Source organism: Sciurus vulgaris (genome assembly GCF_902686455.1).
Source record: "Sciurus vulgaris genome assembly, chromosome: 5".
Classification (NCBI taxonomy): domain Eukaryota; kingdom Metazoa; phylum Chordata; class Mammalia; order Rodentia; family Sciuridae; genus Sciurus; species Sciurus vulgaris.
In genome coordinates, this window is record NC_136465.1 from 66,868,896 (window position 1) to 66,885,767 (window position 16,872).

The window sequence follows — 16,872 nt, forward strand, 5'->3', positions numbered from 1 at the left end:
GCAGAGCATAGTGCTAGGTCCCCTAACCAAGCAGATGCCAAAAATGTACTCGTTAGAAAAACTGTTGGTAACACAGACCTAAGCAAGTTGGGTGCAGAAATGGAAGCACAGTTTCCTGAGCATTGTCATAATGTGACACTGATTGCTGTGTGATCTTAGGTGAGTCATTTCCTATTCGTTACCTTGGTTTCACTCAGTTGCAAAATGGGGAGGAAATTTTATAAAAGAATATGTACATATTCACTTATTTTTCCTGGTCAGAAAGTAATATACATTCATTATAGAAAATGTAGAATATACAAAAGGATAAGGGAGAAAATAAAAGGCAGCTTTTATAAACACTGTTTATACTTTGGTTTATTGCTTTTTAATGTTTTCCTGTACATGCAAGTGCAGGAAATAAAATTTGCAGGACTCAGTGCAAAATGAAAATATAGGTCTTCTTATTCAAAAATTATTAAAAGAAGGCAACAGCACAGCATTAAACCAAGTATCCATGCAGCTGTGCAGTCCTATACACAGGAAGCTGACTTTTTATATTTTCTCCTTGAAATAATAAGATCATTTATCAAGTGCTTTCTGTGTATCAATCTATTACAAAATATTTGGAGAGTAGAGGTAGGAGGATTGACAAGTTCAAAGCTAGCCTCAGCAATTTAGCAAGACCTATCTCAAAATAAACAATAAAAAGGTCTGGGGATATGACTTAGTGGTTAGGCACCCCCGGGTTTAATCTCTGGTACCAAAAAAGCAAAAAACAAAAACAAATACATGAGAAATATGGTGGCTATTTATGAGAAACACTGAAGACCAGATGACAACACATTGAGAATAATTTCATTGCAAGATTATGTTAAATACAAAGCACCAATGAGCCAAAGCAGGAGCACATGTGGAGACTTGGCAAAAGCTAAGCTGGTGTATTTGATTCATGTCTCCTGCCTGATAAGTGGAACATAAACATCTCACTCTCCTTTCTCTGAATGTCCTGCACATTAAAGAGGATATCTTTGCATATTCCCAACAATCAAGAGGATGTTTTTTTCAAAAATTGCTTTCTATTCCAGGACACCCTTGATTTTGTTTAGGCCTCCATTTTCCTTCCTGCTCCTTTCCACTCCTCCCCTTCCTTCACCAGTAATTTTTCAATACATTCTTAGTCTCAGCATTTGGTCAGTTCCTCTCCCGACCTAGAAAATCCTGCAGCATTCCAGCACTTTCAACTTTACTTTCAAATGCTTGCAGATGGGAAAGACCCTTACACTTTTCTGCCTTTGATTGCTCTTCCCACTTAAAGTGAACACCTGCCTACTTGAGAAACTGAGCCTCCTAATGGGTTACATTTCAGTTTGAGTTCTCATTATGATTTTTGACTAACTAATAGAGTATAAATCTATTATAGAATATTTGGAAAGTAGAGAAAGAAAAAAAATGCTATAAATAACTTCATGATCCTAACACACCACCACACTTAGTCTATTTTAATAATGTTGATGTTTTAAGAAAAGTTGAACTCTCCACTCACTCCTATAATTACTACACTATTTTTGCACTTAGAACATCTTTTAAGCTAATTCTCTCTTTTCAAGATACTGCCAATTCATGGGCACAGGGCACCTCTGACTGCCCAGCCTTGGTCTATTAGAAGGTGACCACAAATCCTGTTTCATTTAAAGAACTAGTCAGCTTATTTTTAACAGTTCTACTGGCTGATGGATCAAAGATGGCCTCTATGAGGAAGGCATTGAACAGCATAATGTTTAGATAACAATATAGCTGTGTTTTACCAAACACAGCCTTATCCAGATCTGTCCATTCAAATATCACTTGTAATTTAGGCAAGTTCAGAATATACCTCTGTTCACAGAAGCAGTTACTTAGGAATAAAAAGCGATATACAAAATGCCTCTAGCCAGGCACAGTGACTCATGCCTATACTCCTAGTAGCCCAGGAAGCTGAGGCAGGAGGATTGCAAGTTTTAGGCCTGTCTGGGCATCTTAGCAAAACACTGTCTCAAAATAAAATAAAAAGAACTGGGATGCAGTTCAATGGTAGTACACTCCTGGGTTCAATCCCAGCACTTCAACAACAACAATAAAAAAGGAACTATAGAGCTGGAGAATATCATGCTAAGCAAAATAAACCAAACCCAAAAAACCAAAGGCTGAATATTTTCCCTGATAAGCAGATGCTAACTCATAATGGGGGGTGGGGAGAATGAAGGAACTTTGGATTGTGCAGAGAGGGGAGAGTGAGGGGAGAGGAGTAGGTGTGGGGATAGGAAGGACGGAGGAATGAGATGGGCATTATTATCCAATATATATATGATTACAATACCAGTGTGACTCTACACCATGTTTAGCCAGAGGAAGGAGAAGTTGTGCTCCATTTGTGTACAATGTGTCAAAATGCATTCCACTATATGTTTAACTAATTAGAACAAATTTTAAAAAATAAAAAGGATATATATATATATATATAAAGGATATATATATATATATATATATACTCTTTGTAGCATTGTTTAAAATTTCCTAGCTGAGATGAGAGAGAGAGAGAGAGAGAAAGAGAGAGAACACATAAAGGGAGAGTCATTACAAGGAAATACAAAACGTTTGAGATAGAAGTGATGTCTATGGTGGTTGTGGGTGATGTGTTGGTGGAAGCTACATGAGAATCGCCTGAAGATGGCCACATATGTAACAGGTGAAGCAACAAATTCAAATTATAAAGAATACATCAACAGAAAAAAAAAAAAGAAACCATAACCCAGCAGAGAAATGGACCAGACATTTGAACAGATAATGAACAGAAAAAGAATCTCAATAGTCAAATATGAAAAAAATGCTCCACTTCACTAGTAATCAAGGAAATGCAATCTCAATTGACAATGAGACACTATTTCACATCCATGAGACTGACCAGAAGTAAAATGTCTGACAATAATAAGCTTGGTTCATATGTAGGAAAATGAGAACTCATACACATCTGACAGAAGGGTAAATTACAAGGTCCATTTTTTAGAATAATTTGAAACTATCTAGAAAGTTTGGAAATATCTGTAGTTTGAGACTTCACATTTACTTTAGGGTTCCAAATGACCTTCCTTAACCGACGTTCTTCTTCTGAACTATAGAACATAGAAATAGAGTACCTATTTCCAAGGATGGCATATAACTAGTATCATTTTAGATGCACGGGAGAGAAGTTGATTTATTACAAACAGCGGTTGCATTATGACATCAGGGTTTGTATTATTAAACCCAATTGAGAAAGAATGCCAGGGAATTTCCCAAACATATTTTACAATACCACACTATTAGTAATGTAACTGAATGCAATGGGTTTGCCCTTGGTGAGTGCAAACCCTTAAGTATGAAGGAAATAAATGACTGAAGAAAGCTTTGTTACTTGCAGCAAGTAAGGGGAGCACTGGAGATATTTCTCAATGCAATGGCTCCCTAAGCAAGGGGCTTTTACTGGGGAGACTTGTGCATATTCATACAAGGAAGACTCATTGCCACATGTAGGGTGGGCACATTCTTAAGCATGCTCAGTTGAAGATCATACTCTATACATTGCATGTTCAAAAAATGACCAATAGGAATGCCTCTGGGTGGAGAATTTAGTATTATAATGAGCGAAGTTTACTCTAGGTCACATAAAAAGTATGGGTTGGGATGACTCAGAGATTTTGGCTGGCTCCTAGTAAGTTTCTCTGGAAGGCCTTACTTGAGTCAAAAAAAAAAAAAAAAAAAAAAAAATCAATTTTGAAGATTTGTTAACAGTTACTTAAAGGGACAGCAGTTTTCCACCCAGCCCTGCAATGTAATTGGTGATTGTCCCTAAAAATACCTGCTTAGCAGCTAACAGTAATGATAAAAATTGGAAACAACAGTGTATTTATAGTGTGGAATTAAGTAAATGAACCAGATGTCTATGATTCAGCATAGATAAATCCTAAATGTAAAATGTTAATTAAAAAGTTTAAAACATTGTAGGGTGTACACTTGTAATCTTAGCTACTTGGGAGACTGAAGCAGGAGAATCACAAGTTCAAGGCCAACCTGGGAAACATAGCAAGACCCTGTCTTAAAACAAACAAACAAAAAAAATTTTTAAAGGGTTGGGGATTGTAGACGATTGCCTAGCAAGTCCAAGTTCGCAGGTTCAATCCCCAGTAATACACACACACACACACACACACACACACGTAAAACATAAAAGTATGATGGCATTCACAAATATTTTATAAAATACATAAACTAAAACTATAATGTTCATATAAAATACTGTACTTATAGTAAAAATATATAATAGGGTCTAAATATGCATCACATTCATGACAGGGCAGCCTCTGTGTGGCAAGGGAAATAGTTTGGGGCCATGGGATTCTGATAGTTATTGTGTCTACGTAAAATTCTTATGGATCTTCTACATCCTTATTTCCTTTAAAATGAAGTATGACCTGATGATTTATCTTGGCCAACAAAATATGAGTGAAGTGTTACTTCCAGGCAAAAGGTTTAAGAACCATTTGCACAATTTGCTGTGTTCTTTTTTCTTTTGCTATAGCAATCATCAATGCTTCATCAGCTAGGTCCTGAAGTAAGGACAATGTACAAAGGAGTCCCAAAAGATCTACAGTTGACATGGGGCATGATTCAGAAATAGATAATAATCTAAAAGGCTCAGCAAGGCAACTCATGCTTGTAATGCCAGCTATTGGAGAGGCTGAGGCAGGAGAATTGAAAGTTGGAGGCCAGCCTAGGCAACTTGGGGGACCCTGTCTGAAAGTAAAATAAAAAGGGCTGGAGGTGTTACTCAGTGATAGAGTGCTTACCTCGCATGCAGGAGGTCCTTGTTCAATCCATAGTACTGCAAACAAAATAAAAATCTGGTTCTAACTTTATAATATGCATGTTTTTCTTTCAAGCTATCTCAATTCTTTTCAGAAAGCAAAAATGAACAAAGCATAAGTCCTCCTTTACTGTTGCCTTTTCAGTTTCTTCACATTGACTGTGCTTCATTCCTCCTCTAACTAGGAAGCCTCATCTGCAGGAGAAAATTTCTCAGTCCTTAACATGTCTCCTTTCTAAGTCTGATATAACCAAGGTGAGTCTATAACCTGGGATTAGTCCTGATCTCCCACTGTGGTATAATACAGGAGTTCTCCCAGTGGGTATGTATTTTAGGATCTACTTAATATTTGTAAAGCAGATGCTTCCAATCCTTATCACTTTCTTTTGTTCCCACACAGTGTTTAATATTAACATCCAAATGAGGGACAGGTGCAGTGGTGCATGCCTGTAATCCCAGCAGCTCAAGAGACTGAGGCAAGAGGATTGTAAATTCAAGGCCAGCCTCAGCAACTTAGTGAGACTTTAAGCAACTTAGCAAGACCCTATTTCCAACCTCCAAATAAAAAATTAAAAGGGCTGTGAATGTGACTCAGTGGTAAAGCACCCTTGAGTTCAATCCCCAGTACCAAAACAAACAAACAAACCCAAAAACTAAAAACACCCAAATAAGAAACAGTCAAGATAATTTCAAGGACTCATAATACACTTCATCTATAAACTAAAAACGAAGGCGAACTGGGCATATTGATCAATGGTAGATTCCTTTCCTAATACACTTAAGGCTTTTGGGTTTGATCCCCAGCTCCACAAAAAAAATAAAAAATCAAAACAAAACAAAACAAAACAAAAAACATAAAGGAATCACTTCAAAACTGAAAAATAGACTGTTTCAAGAACTGGTTGATTCCATTTGTAAGAACCACTTTAGAAGTATTATTGTCTTTCAGCCTATAGGATTTGTCTTCCTTTCTGGATAAGGTATATATACATTTTTTTTTCTGTCAATATTTACTAAATTAGAAGCGATTATTTTGTCATGTTATATAAAGTTCTCAAAATTTTAAGAAAAGGAAAATTGCAAATTAACTAAAGAAGTGAAGAACCAAAAAGAGAGTTGAAATATTATATATCAGCAAACAGGTGATCAAAGATGAGCTATGGAAGAAATCTATTCCCCAGGTGTGTGGCAAATAAGCAATACAGGAATGAAATCTTAATTTTTGGGTTAGGACTAGGTGATCTGGGGGCAGCATTATTTCAGATACTTTTTGGTTTGGATTTAGCAAGGAAGAGCAGTTTGCTTTTATAACAGAAGGGAGTCGGAGGAGTAGAATTCATGCCAATATAATCAGCGAAGGTCCTGCTTCCCAAACCAGTGTTCTGAGGATCTTAAGAATTCCTATCTTAAGAATTCCTAAGTATGACTGGGCATGATGGCGCACACTGTAATCCTAGTGACTTGAGAGGCTAAGGCCAGAAGATTGCAAGTTCAAGGCCCACCTGAGCAATTTAGTGAGACCCTGTCTCAAAAAATATAAAGGGCTGGGAATGTGGCTCACTTGTTAAGCACACCTAGGTTCAATTCCCAGTACCTGCCCCCTTCCCAAAAAATAATTCCTAAGTAGGTATACTTAACATATTTTGAAAATGATTTATGTTTTCTCTCTGTTGAAGAATCATAATGTATATCATTTTTATTAAAGATTGATAAGTCCTGCAGAAAAGAAATGTTTTAACTTTTAAAACTTCGGTGTCCACAAATGTATTTGTGCACAGAATACTCTTTTGCTCACTTCCATTAACACCTTCCAGGTCAACATGGGAATGTTCTAAGGCAATATCTTGGCCTGTGAACCAGGAGCCATGTAGAATGTCGTTGGTTCCCCATCAGAAAAATGAGGACATTGCACTTGTCCATCCACATCTACTTGAGACATTATATAATGTCCACAAGGATTCTGCACACTTTGGGAACTATATAGAAACAAACTGCCATTATCTCATTGTCTCATCAATGGGATGATAAGCCACATCATTAGATACTACAAACCTGAAACTAGAGATTGCTCCTCACCTAGATCTTGATGCTGAAGGGGTTTGTACACATTTCATATACTTCAGTAAACAAACCCATTTCATGTTTGTGTCAGTTTCAAACAGATTGAGAAGGGAAAAAAGGAAATAAAGAGGAATAAACAAAGTGGAGCTGACGGTACATTATTGACAATAATCCTTAACATCCCTTGAGGCCTTACTGTGTGCTGGGTCTTGTGCTAAGCAGTGGAAACTCACTACATTTAAACTTATTTTTTTAAAAATTAAAAAAGCTAGGTGTGGTGCCTTATGCCTCAGTCCCAGGTACTTGGAGACTGAGGCAGGAGGATCACCTGAGTTCAACAGTTTGAGGCAACATAGCCTGGGCAACATAGCCAGATTGCCTCTTAAAAAAAAAAATTAAATAAGTAAATACATAAATTTATCCCATCTAACCCTCACCCTAATTCTTAGGAATACCTACTTATGGCAATATTGGAGTTTGTTTATTTTGTGGGCCTGTGGGTCAAACTCTGGGCCTTATGCATGCTAGGGAAACGCTGTACCACTGAGCCATAAATTGGAGTCCAGAGAAAGTTGCTCATCCAAAGACATACAAGTATTATGAGGCAGAGATAAGACCTGAACCAGGTCTGTCTAGTCCTAAAACGCACACTATATTAATGTTTCTTAAGATAAAGTAGTAAAAAAAATTGTTTTAATTGTAATAGATTTGCATTTTAATGTATATTAGAAAAAATACAACATGTATAGCAGACCCATAGTGGATTCATTCACGAAGGTCATAGCTGAAGATTTTTTAAAAGTCCATTTTTTAAATTAAGAAAATATTAATATAGGTATATGTGAAAATGTCAAAAATCATGAAGGTGGGGTGCTAGTGACTAAAGCTGGACCAATAACCCTTCTTCCTCCCAACAGGTAGGATAAAGTCAAAAAGCAAAAGTCCAGTTAGATTCACATTAACAAAGCGTTGAGCTTGTTTCTGTCCCCAACCAAATAAGCCTCCCCTAGGTTTTTCTGAAGGAAGTGACTGAGAGGAAATGAAGTTAGTGAAGGCTAAAGATTGGGGATGGTTGCTGTGTTTGCCTGGGCAGAGGATGGAACCAAGATAACTAACTGTGACTGTGAGATCTGCTTCACAGAAGATCACAGATTGACAAGCACCGTCTACGACAGAGAAGAAACGAAGTCTTTTGAGTACTTGACAACCATGGTTCATCTTTCAGCTTCATGGAGAAAATGAGGGCTTTGGTCAAGACTTCTTGGTTGCAAAAGAAACACATTCAACTGGTTCAAGTATGAGCAGAGGAGAAGGGGTTTGGTATAGACCACACAAAGAGGTGGGGTGGGAGTCTGGACCCAAGATTACTGCCTCTCATCTCTACTTTTCTGAAGTTCTGCTTTGTTCTCTCAACTTCATCAATATGACCATTAGGCCCATGCTTTATATCACTTCACCATTTTAGTCCCTACAGGACAAGTAGTGGGGCTGCCACAGAACAGTGATATTGGGCTAGTTAGAGTCAGGAGTTCATTACTGTCATGTGTATGACAGCCAAGGTCAGCATGGTACCCTATCAGCAATTGACAGGCCCATCTGAATTCAGAATCTTCATACTCATGGGTTCCTATGACTTCTATTAGGCAAGAGTGGGGTCACATTTCCTGATATTATGATCAGCGTGGTCCTCAGCTTTCCTATTCTTTCAGTTCAGTAAGTTGTATTTTAATATTTGACATTTCAGATATAAAGCTTTGGATTTCCTTTGTCAATAGCTATGCTTCTTCCATTGTACCAACTCTGGCCTCCTGAGGCTTGAGTATGATGGACACACACAAAGTGATAAAACAGCAATCATTTGAATTTTTTTTTTTTTGGGGGGGGGGGGTACTGGGGATTGAACCCAGGGCCTTGTGCTTGCAAGGCAAGCACTCTACCTACTGAGCTATCTCCCCAGCCCAATCATTTGAGATATAAAGAAAAAGAGTTCAGCTACTCAGGAGGCTGAGGCAGGAGGATTACATGTTTGAGACCAGCCTGGTCAACACAGTGAGACCTCTATCTCAAAAAAAATTTTTTAAGGAGCCAAGCAATCAGTAAAGGTTATAAAGCACATTACTCAAAACTGTGTGAAGAAGATAAAGGGATGGTGATGATGACGGTGGTGGTGGTGATGGTGGTGGTAGAGATTTAAAAAATTAGAAGGATGGATCTTATGAAGACATATGAGAATATAGTGAAAAGAAGCACAAATAGTAATTTCCAAGGAGTAGAAAGAATCTTGAGCTAAGGACTCAAAGACTTAGGTTCTAGACTTGGCTCTGTCCCTTGACTAACTTAGAGATCTTAAACTCATCACATTAAAAACAAGATGGTCCTCTAAGTCAAAAATTTCTATAACCCTATGCCTGGAGAGAAAGAGGATCTTGGAATAAATGGGGCAATTGATCAGCTGGATCTGGTTTCTTAAAGATGAATCTTTAAGAGAGACTTGAAATGTTTCAGGATTTGGTGGAAAGTAAAAGACCAGGTTTGGTTCATTAGAAGGGCCTATGATAATGACTTAGGAGTGGGGATGCTAGAGAAAGATAACTGGGCTAAAATATGATTTAGGTAAATTATTTCTCTTTTCCAGGTCTCAGCTTTCTTCAGTTCTATTTTTCAGAGAAGGAAATTGCATGGGGAAGGAAATGACCATCAGTTTGTCTAACTGAAGCAGAGTCAAAGCTGAAGTATAAATAAACAAAAAATTAAGATGGAATGGAGTAAGAGGAAGTCTAGGGAAGGCTAGTGAGGTGTCTTGAAATCTGAATTTTTCTATCTTAGAATAGGGTAACTTTTTTAACCATTAAAATCCCTTTGGGTTTATCATTAAAATTCCAAGAGTATAAGTTTCTCTTTCTCTTTTTAAATGTTGGTTAATCTATTGGTCATTGCTAGTGCTCAGGAGAAAGGAGTAGAGATTGAAATAAAGCAGGTTATACATTGGCAGCACAGCAGGTCTACAAGATGATTCCAGCAGAGTTTAGATAGAAGATAGGCTTACTACACATAGCCAAAGATGAATTAGTCCTATAGAGAAACTGTATCAGTCAGTTTTCCATTACTACAATGAAATACCTGAAGCAGGATAACTTTATAAAGTAAAGAAGTTCATTTTGCTCACAGTTCAGGACATTCAAGTGCATGCACCACAAATGGCAGGAGTGTAGAATGAGAGATCACTTTGTAAGACCAGAAGTCAGAGAAACACAATTCCTTTCAAGAGTATGCCCCCCCAGTTTACTTAAGGCCCCACTTTTAAAAGTTCCCATCACTTCAACTCTATGACAGTGAGGACCATGCCCCTAACACATGAAACTTTGGGAACACATACAAACCATATCCAAACCATAGCAGGAACCAAAATGGGCAATTTTGAAGGAAAAAATTCTTTCAATATGGAAAATTCCAATCTTTGAACACAACTTGCTAAGCTCTATTTTCATTTTAGTTACAGCATGGCTCAAGATAAAAGGCTGACAAATTGAGACCTACATTGTCTCTCAGCTATACCTGGAGGCAGTTGGAGTCATGGTTGGCAGTAGCCTGATACCTATTTTCAAATAAAGTCTTTAAGACCCCTAGCAAGCCAGCTGAAAGGGATTTTTAGAGCAAGGTGTGGTGGCGCACAACTCTGATCCCAGCAACTTGGGAGGCTGAGGCAAGAGGATTACAAGTTCCAGACCAACTTAGCAAAACCCTGTCTCAAAATAAAAATTTTAAAAAAGAAGAAGAAAGGGTTGGGGATATAGCTCAGTAGTAAAGTGACTCTGGATTCAATCCCCAGTACAGAGAGAGAGAAAGAGAGACAGAGGGAGAGAATATGAGACAGTCTCTCACTAAGTTGCTGAGGGCTTTGCTAAGTTGCTAAGGCTGGCCTTGAACTTGTGATCCTGCTGCCTCTGTCTCCCAAGTCACTGGGATTACAGGCATCCACCATCAGTCCAACAGAAGTGGAATTCTTCTGGGCTTCTTCTCAAGCCCAGATCTGTCCACATCAAAGGACAATAAATCATGTCTCTTGCAGACCATTAACAAGAGGGAATAGGTAGTTGGATGGCTTTGAGCTCCTGTTCTTAACCTTGAGTATACAGTCCAGGAAACTGGCATTTCTGAGAAGGTGATTCTGATGCTGTGGGTCCAGCAGGACCAGAGCTTGAGAACAACTCACTTAGAGCTAATACTTTTCCCAGCACATGTTCTAATGACAGTGGACTGGGGAATGTGTGTAATGAGACAAGGAAATAATAGGAATTGCTATAGTTGTGAGTTATGTAGTAATAATAAGCTGTATTTGGTATTTGCCTGGACTTGTAAAACTAAAATAAAAGCACCTGGTTACAAACTTGCTGTGTGGCAGGATGACACTCCTGAACAATGCTGATATGAACTTTTATCTATGATTTGAGTGGCGGTTCCTAGTATACTCATGTTCTGGTCTTTATCAATGAAGACCAGAGCATGACTGGGCTGGAAATCACTACTTAAACCCCTGGACTTTTGGAGCAAACTGTCAGCAGCACAGTGACCAGAGGACTCCACGTTGCTCTGTCTCTTGACTGCCCCAGCTGCTGTCTACTCCATCACTGATTGCTGATCGACCATTGTCACCGAGTCCAGACGACTGATCACCTCTCCCGCAGCGACGACTGCCACCCAGCCTCCGGCTTACTGGACACCCAAGGACATCCAAAGACATCCGAGGAGCTGAGAGAGGCTACGGCTGAGAAGAATCCCCTCAGTCTTGTTGACTGACTTATTAGCTAAGAGACATTGCATTCAGTAAGTCCATGAGGATTGGACTCTAGGTGAACAAGGGAGTGAATCTTCAATGTATTTGTGACTTGCTATTATTTGGAACGTTGAGTGTGCATTGCATAAATAAAATCCACTTGTCGGAACCAAATTTGATTCCTCTCTTACTGCTCATGACAATGTGGCAGTGTCATCTTTGTATATGAAGGCTTAATACATCCCAAAGTACCCTTAGAATAGAATTTTCTCTCTGAGAGCTGATCATGTTTTCTTGATCTCTGGTTCCATTGCAAGATTTCACCCACAAAATATTTGCATTGCCAAATGAGTTAAGTTACAGATGATCCTCATTATTCCCAGATTCTGTATTTGTGAATTTGCCTACTCCTTAAATTTTATTTGTGATCCCAAAATCAATTCTCACAGGGCTTTTGCAGACATTCATGGACATAAACACGAAGTAAAAATAATTGACTCTCCAAAAACACAGCAATACACATTCTCAGGTGAACTCAGACAAACTTGTTACATCATTAAAAAGGTCCTTCCAATGTACAGAATATTTAGTGCTATGTTCTTCATTTTTTGATGATTTTTCTTGGTGATTATGTTGTTTTTTGTTTTAGCTCTTCTTTTTTGGTGGGGGGTTTCTGGAGATTTAATCCAGAGGTACTTTACCACTGGGCTACATCCCCAGCCCTTTTTGGTTTTTATTTTGAGACAAGTTGCTTAGGACAACTAAGTTGCTTACTAAATTGCTGAAGCTTAGCTTCCCTAGGTTGCTAAGGCTGACCTTGAACTTTTGAGCTTCCTGTCTCAGCCTGGAGCTTCTGGGATTACAGGGATGCACAACCACGCCTGGTGTGTTGTAGTTCTTTTGTTCTTTGTTTTTCTTACTGCTGGTGATTGAAATCAGGGCCTCATGCATGCTAAGCATCTGTACCACTAAGCTACGACCGGTACAATTACACTATTGAAAATGGTCCCCAGGGCTGAGGGATGTGGCTCTGTGGTAGAGCACTTGCCTAGCATGCACATGGTCCTGGATTCGATTCTTTGCACTGAAAAAAAAAAAAAAAAAAAAAAAAAAGGGTCCCCTCCATTGCGGTACTGAAGAACTGTCTAGCATTTCTAAGTACAAGACTGTGATGTGCCTAACAGAGAAAAAAGTGTGTTAAATAAGCTTCATTTAGGCATGATTTATAGTGCTGTTGTCCATAAATTCATTGTTAAAAAATCAACAGTTTATCTCTAATAATATACATTTAAACAGAAATACACATAACTGGTTGATGAAAATATTGTGACCTAAGACTCCCAGGTATTGCCCCCAGGAGCAATATTTCAGTATTCATAGTAACCTCATAGAAAATAAGCACTATGAAACATGAGAATCATATATTAAAGGGAATCTGAGAGTGTAAAGCACAGAAAAGAACCACAAAAATCAAAATGTGAAAAAAAGGGAGAAAATCTTGAAAACTGACTCAAAGACTTAGCAACTACATTAATCATCTATAAACTATATGCAAAACCATGTTGTTTCTCTAGTTATTTCATATGCCAAAATACAGGAAATTACTAGTAATAGTTCTTATTTTAACAGTTCAGCTTTCTCTTACTATCCCAGCAGATAATATTTTATTTTTAAAAAGTGCATCCAATGTTCCCATCTTCATCAATGCCGTCCTTCCAGAATTGTCAGACCCTCTGTGCTAATAATGCCCATTCTCACATTCATTGCTCAGGACTAGCAGAGGGAGAGCCAGGGCCTCCCAGCTGCTGTTTAGCTCACTCTTGTTGTAACCAGAGAACAATGGATTCTTCTAATGGAAGGATGAGAATAATACTCCCGTTGTTGGCATAGCAGCTAAAAATGGGACTCTGAACTTGCTCTTCAGTTCTTGCTCTTCTCCTCTAGTCCTGTGATTTTTCAGAAGCATAGCCACCTTTCAAGGATGTCCTGTTATGCTGGGAAACCAGCAGAGGAGTCCCAAATTCAATACAACCCAGAACCACACACACACTGAGAATGCAAATAAATGGCCTTGACCTTAGAACAAAAAGAACCCTATCCTCAACAGATTTGGGTGGGATAAGTGCTGCGGAATCCTACAGTCTTCAGTGTAAGCATACCACAGCTAAAATGTTTAGGGGAGAAGTCCTGCTCACATGGATTGGAGAGTGGCAAGACTTTTCATTCAGTCAGAACAACTAAAGATCATTGTCAGTTAAGTGGACAGAAACAGTCTAATTTTTCTTCGTTTTATGTTATTGAAAAATGTGATGTTTGTGTACATCATCAGGGTCTGCAGTTTGTGTTTTTGACAGTTCCATTACATTCCTGTCAACTATTCTTTTTTCCCTTGGGACACCTGATGCCCCACTGTGAAAGAGGACGGGAGAGTGTGTTTTCTGAATAGTATGCTTACGGGTTTGGATGCTCTTGTTTTCTCTTGCAGCACATTCTCTTTGTCTTCAGCCACCACTTGATGGAATAATGTGCTTATGCACATTCTTGGTGTATTGATCCAGTCTCATCTTGACGGCTTCATGGCAACATTTACATTCTATTAATAGAGAGTACTATATTTGCATTTGAAACGTGCCTATAATGACAATTCCTGGCAGTTGGTCTCTAGGGTCTCTAGTTGGTCTTCCTGGCTTGAATAGTGGGCAGGAGGAAAGTGACATATAATGGGACAAAGGAGTGGGAACGTGAAGAAATTTTGCTTCAAGTTGGAGCCTTTAAGTATTCAGAATATTCAGAGAATCAACTTCTCAGTCATGTTTGTAAGCTCGGGGGCATGGCTAGTGGCCAAATAAAATCGACAGAAAGCTTTATTGGAATTTGGCTCTGGAACGAAATTCCCAGCCCCCGGGGGGTACAGGTCAGGGTAGGGAGCCCCTAGAAAATCGCACATGGCCCTGGCTGCCCAAGGTCTTTATAGGCCAGAATGAGCGGGGGTCCTGCTGAGTGACAGGTGGAGGTAAGGGTCAGTGGAGTTTTCCTGCCCCTTTGGTCGCAGTGTGGCGCGCTGCCCTTTGCCTCAGTTGCTCCGCTCTTAGTCATATACAGTCGCCCAAATTCAGACCTAACAATGTTCTCAACTTGTTTCATTTGTTGCTCTTTGATTTTAATGTTCAATTGAACATCTTTTCCCGTCATTTTTATTATTTTCTCTGATTCTCATTTCTTATCCCCTAGTGCTACCTTGCTTGTTTGCATTGTTCAGTTTACACCTAAGTATCTGAACCCTTCAACTTCCTTTGGGTTTCCCGCTGCTTTCACAAATTCTAAAAACCTTATTTGCATTCAGAGCCTTCATAAAAATCTCTATATTTTTCATTAGGAAGCATACTATGTGCATGACACTCACACAGTCCTGAACACTTTATAAATATTAAGTCATTTAATTTTTGTAACAGTCCTATGAGGTAGATTCTACTATGGATTCATAAAGAAAGCACAGGGAGGTTAAGTAACTTGACCAAGGCCACCCAGTAAGGAAGTAGCAAAACGAGGATTCAAATCCCAGCTGTCTGACTCTAGAATCTGTGCTACTAGCTACCACTCCTGGGTCCTCTTATGCACAGTGAATTACAAACTTTGTACTAGCCCTGCCACATTTTCCCTAGTGCCTGTGGCCCATGATCTTCTGTCCTACCAAAGCTTTCCCTTAACAGGTTTTCCCAAAAACTGCTGCAGTGGATATGGTGATACGCCACCTAAACCTGGCGTTAAGGATGGACTCGTGGCCCCAGCCACATTTGTGGGAATGTGGCTGAATGCTTCAGGGATTCTTAGCTGTAGATGGATGACCCCCTGACCCAAGGTCAGGTCCTTCCCAAGGCAGCACATATTCAATTACCAATAAAGGCAGGAGGTATAATGATTGCTGTTTCAGTCATACGTGGGATAACTTGAGCCATTTTTCATTCCAGAGCTCCCCATGGGGTTGGCTAAGGCTGCCTTTAGGGCTGCATGCTCCTCCCTCTACTCAAACTGCTTCCTCCCCTTCCTTCTTCAGTTATGGTCCTGAGGGACTCCTTAATAAACATTCCATACACAAGTCTGTCTCAGAGTTCCTTTCCTTGAGAGCCCAACTTGAGACTACCACATAGGCCTAGGACACCCGAAAGAGTACAGTCTTTACAAGCTAGGATGAAAGGAAAGAGGTGCATAGAAAGGTAGGTGGGGAGGGGGTTATGAAAAAAGAAAAGAAAGGAATGGAAAGGAAAAGAAAAAGAAAACTGAAAAAAAAGAAAAACTATTCATGATACCAGACTTATCATCTTATATCACTTTAATCCTGCTTTTCCAGCTGATTTTTGTTTTCCTTTGAAACATTTTTTTAATGGTAATTTTTCTTTTAATGCACAGGATTGTTTTCAACTCCTCATGACTGGTTCAATTCCTTAGTCACAATTTAACATAGAACAACTAGCCAGCCCTTCCTAAATAATCCAGGCAAGAGTAGTAGTAAATGTTCTGTAGGGTTAAGTCTGACCTGCCATGAGAGGCTCTCTCCCAAGAATATGTACCTGCCAGCACAATGGGGGCTCAGAAGTCCTTGCTCTTAAAACTCATGGTATCGAGGTAGGTGTTCACTGTTTCTTTTCATCCAGCCCATTTGGATCTTCATTTTGGGGGCCGGCTTGCTGGGGATTGAATTCAAGGGCACTTTACCACTGAGCCACATCCCCAGTCCTTTTTGTTTTTTAGTTTGAGACAGAATATCACTAAATTGCTTAGGGCCTCCCTAAATTGCTAATGCTGGCCTTGAACTTGCAATCCTACCATTTTAGCCTCCAAAGCCACTAGGATTATAGGGTGTACAACACCACACTGCACTCAGCTGATCCTCATTCTTTCTTGGGGTTGAGAGTTTCTCTAGTTTTCTGGCTCCCACTTAGGCACAGGGGGCTGGTGTCCTACTGGGCAGGTGCTGGAGCCTCGATGGCCAGAGCATGGACCAGCCCAGTCAGCTCCTTGGAGGCACCATGTGGACCAACCTTTGCAGGGGGCTCAGATCCTCTAAACAAGAGCTCACCATGGCCCTGAGAAAATGTATCTTGCTGCCTGGAGGGACACTGTGACCTCCACTCTCATTGCACAGCTACAGTACCTTGGGGCTCAGAGCCAGTTCCAA

General features: G+C 39.4%; 1 protein-coding gene across 2 annotated transcripts in view; it reads left to right on the forward strand.

Annotated features, from left to right (window-relative positions):
* The window catches only part of LOC306661375 (uncharacterized protein), a 44,043-nt gene extending 32,278 nt beyond the window's left edge, over positions 1-11,765 (forward strand). The window contains exons 3-4 of one of the 2 annotated variants that reach the window (XR_013763861.1): positions 5,007-5,116; positions 11,533-11,547. The gene's annotated coding sequence lies outside the window, so the exon portion shown is untranslated. Of the gene's footprint in view, positions 1-5,006; positions 5,117-11,532 lie in introns of both variants that reach the window. The other variant, XM_079140352.1, reaches the window with a different exon arrangement.
* The last annotated feature ends 5,107 nt before the right edge of the window (positions 11,766-16,872 follow it).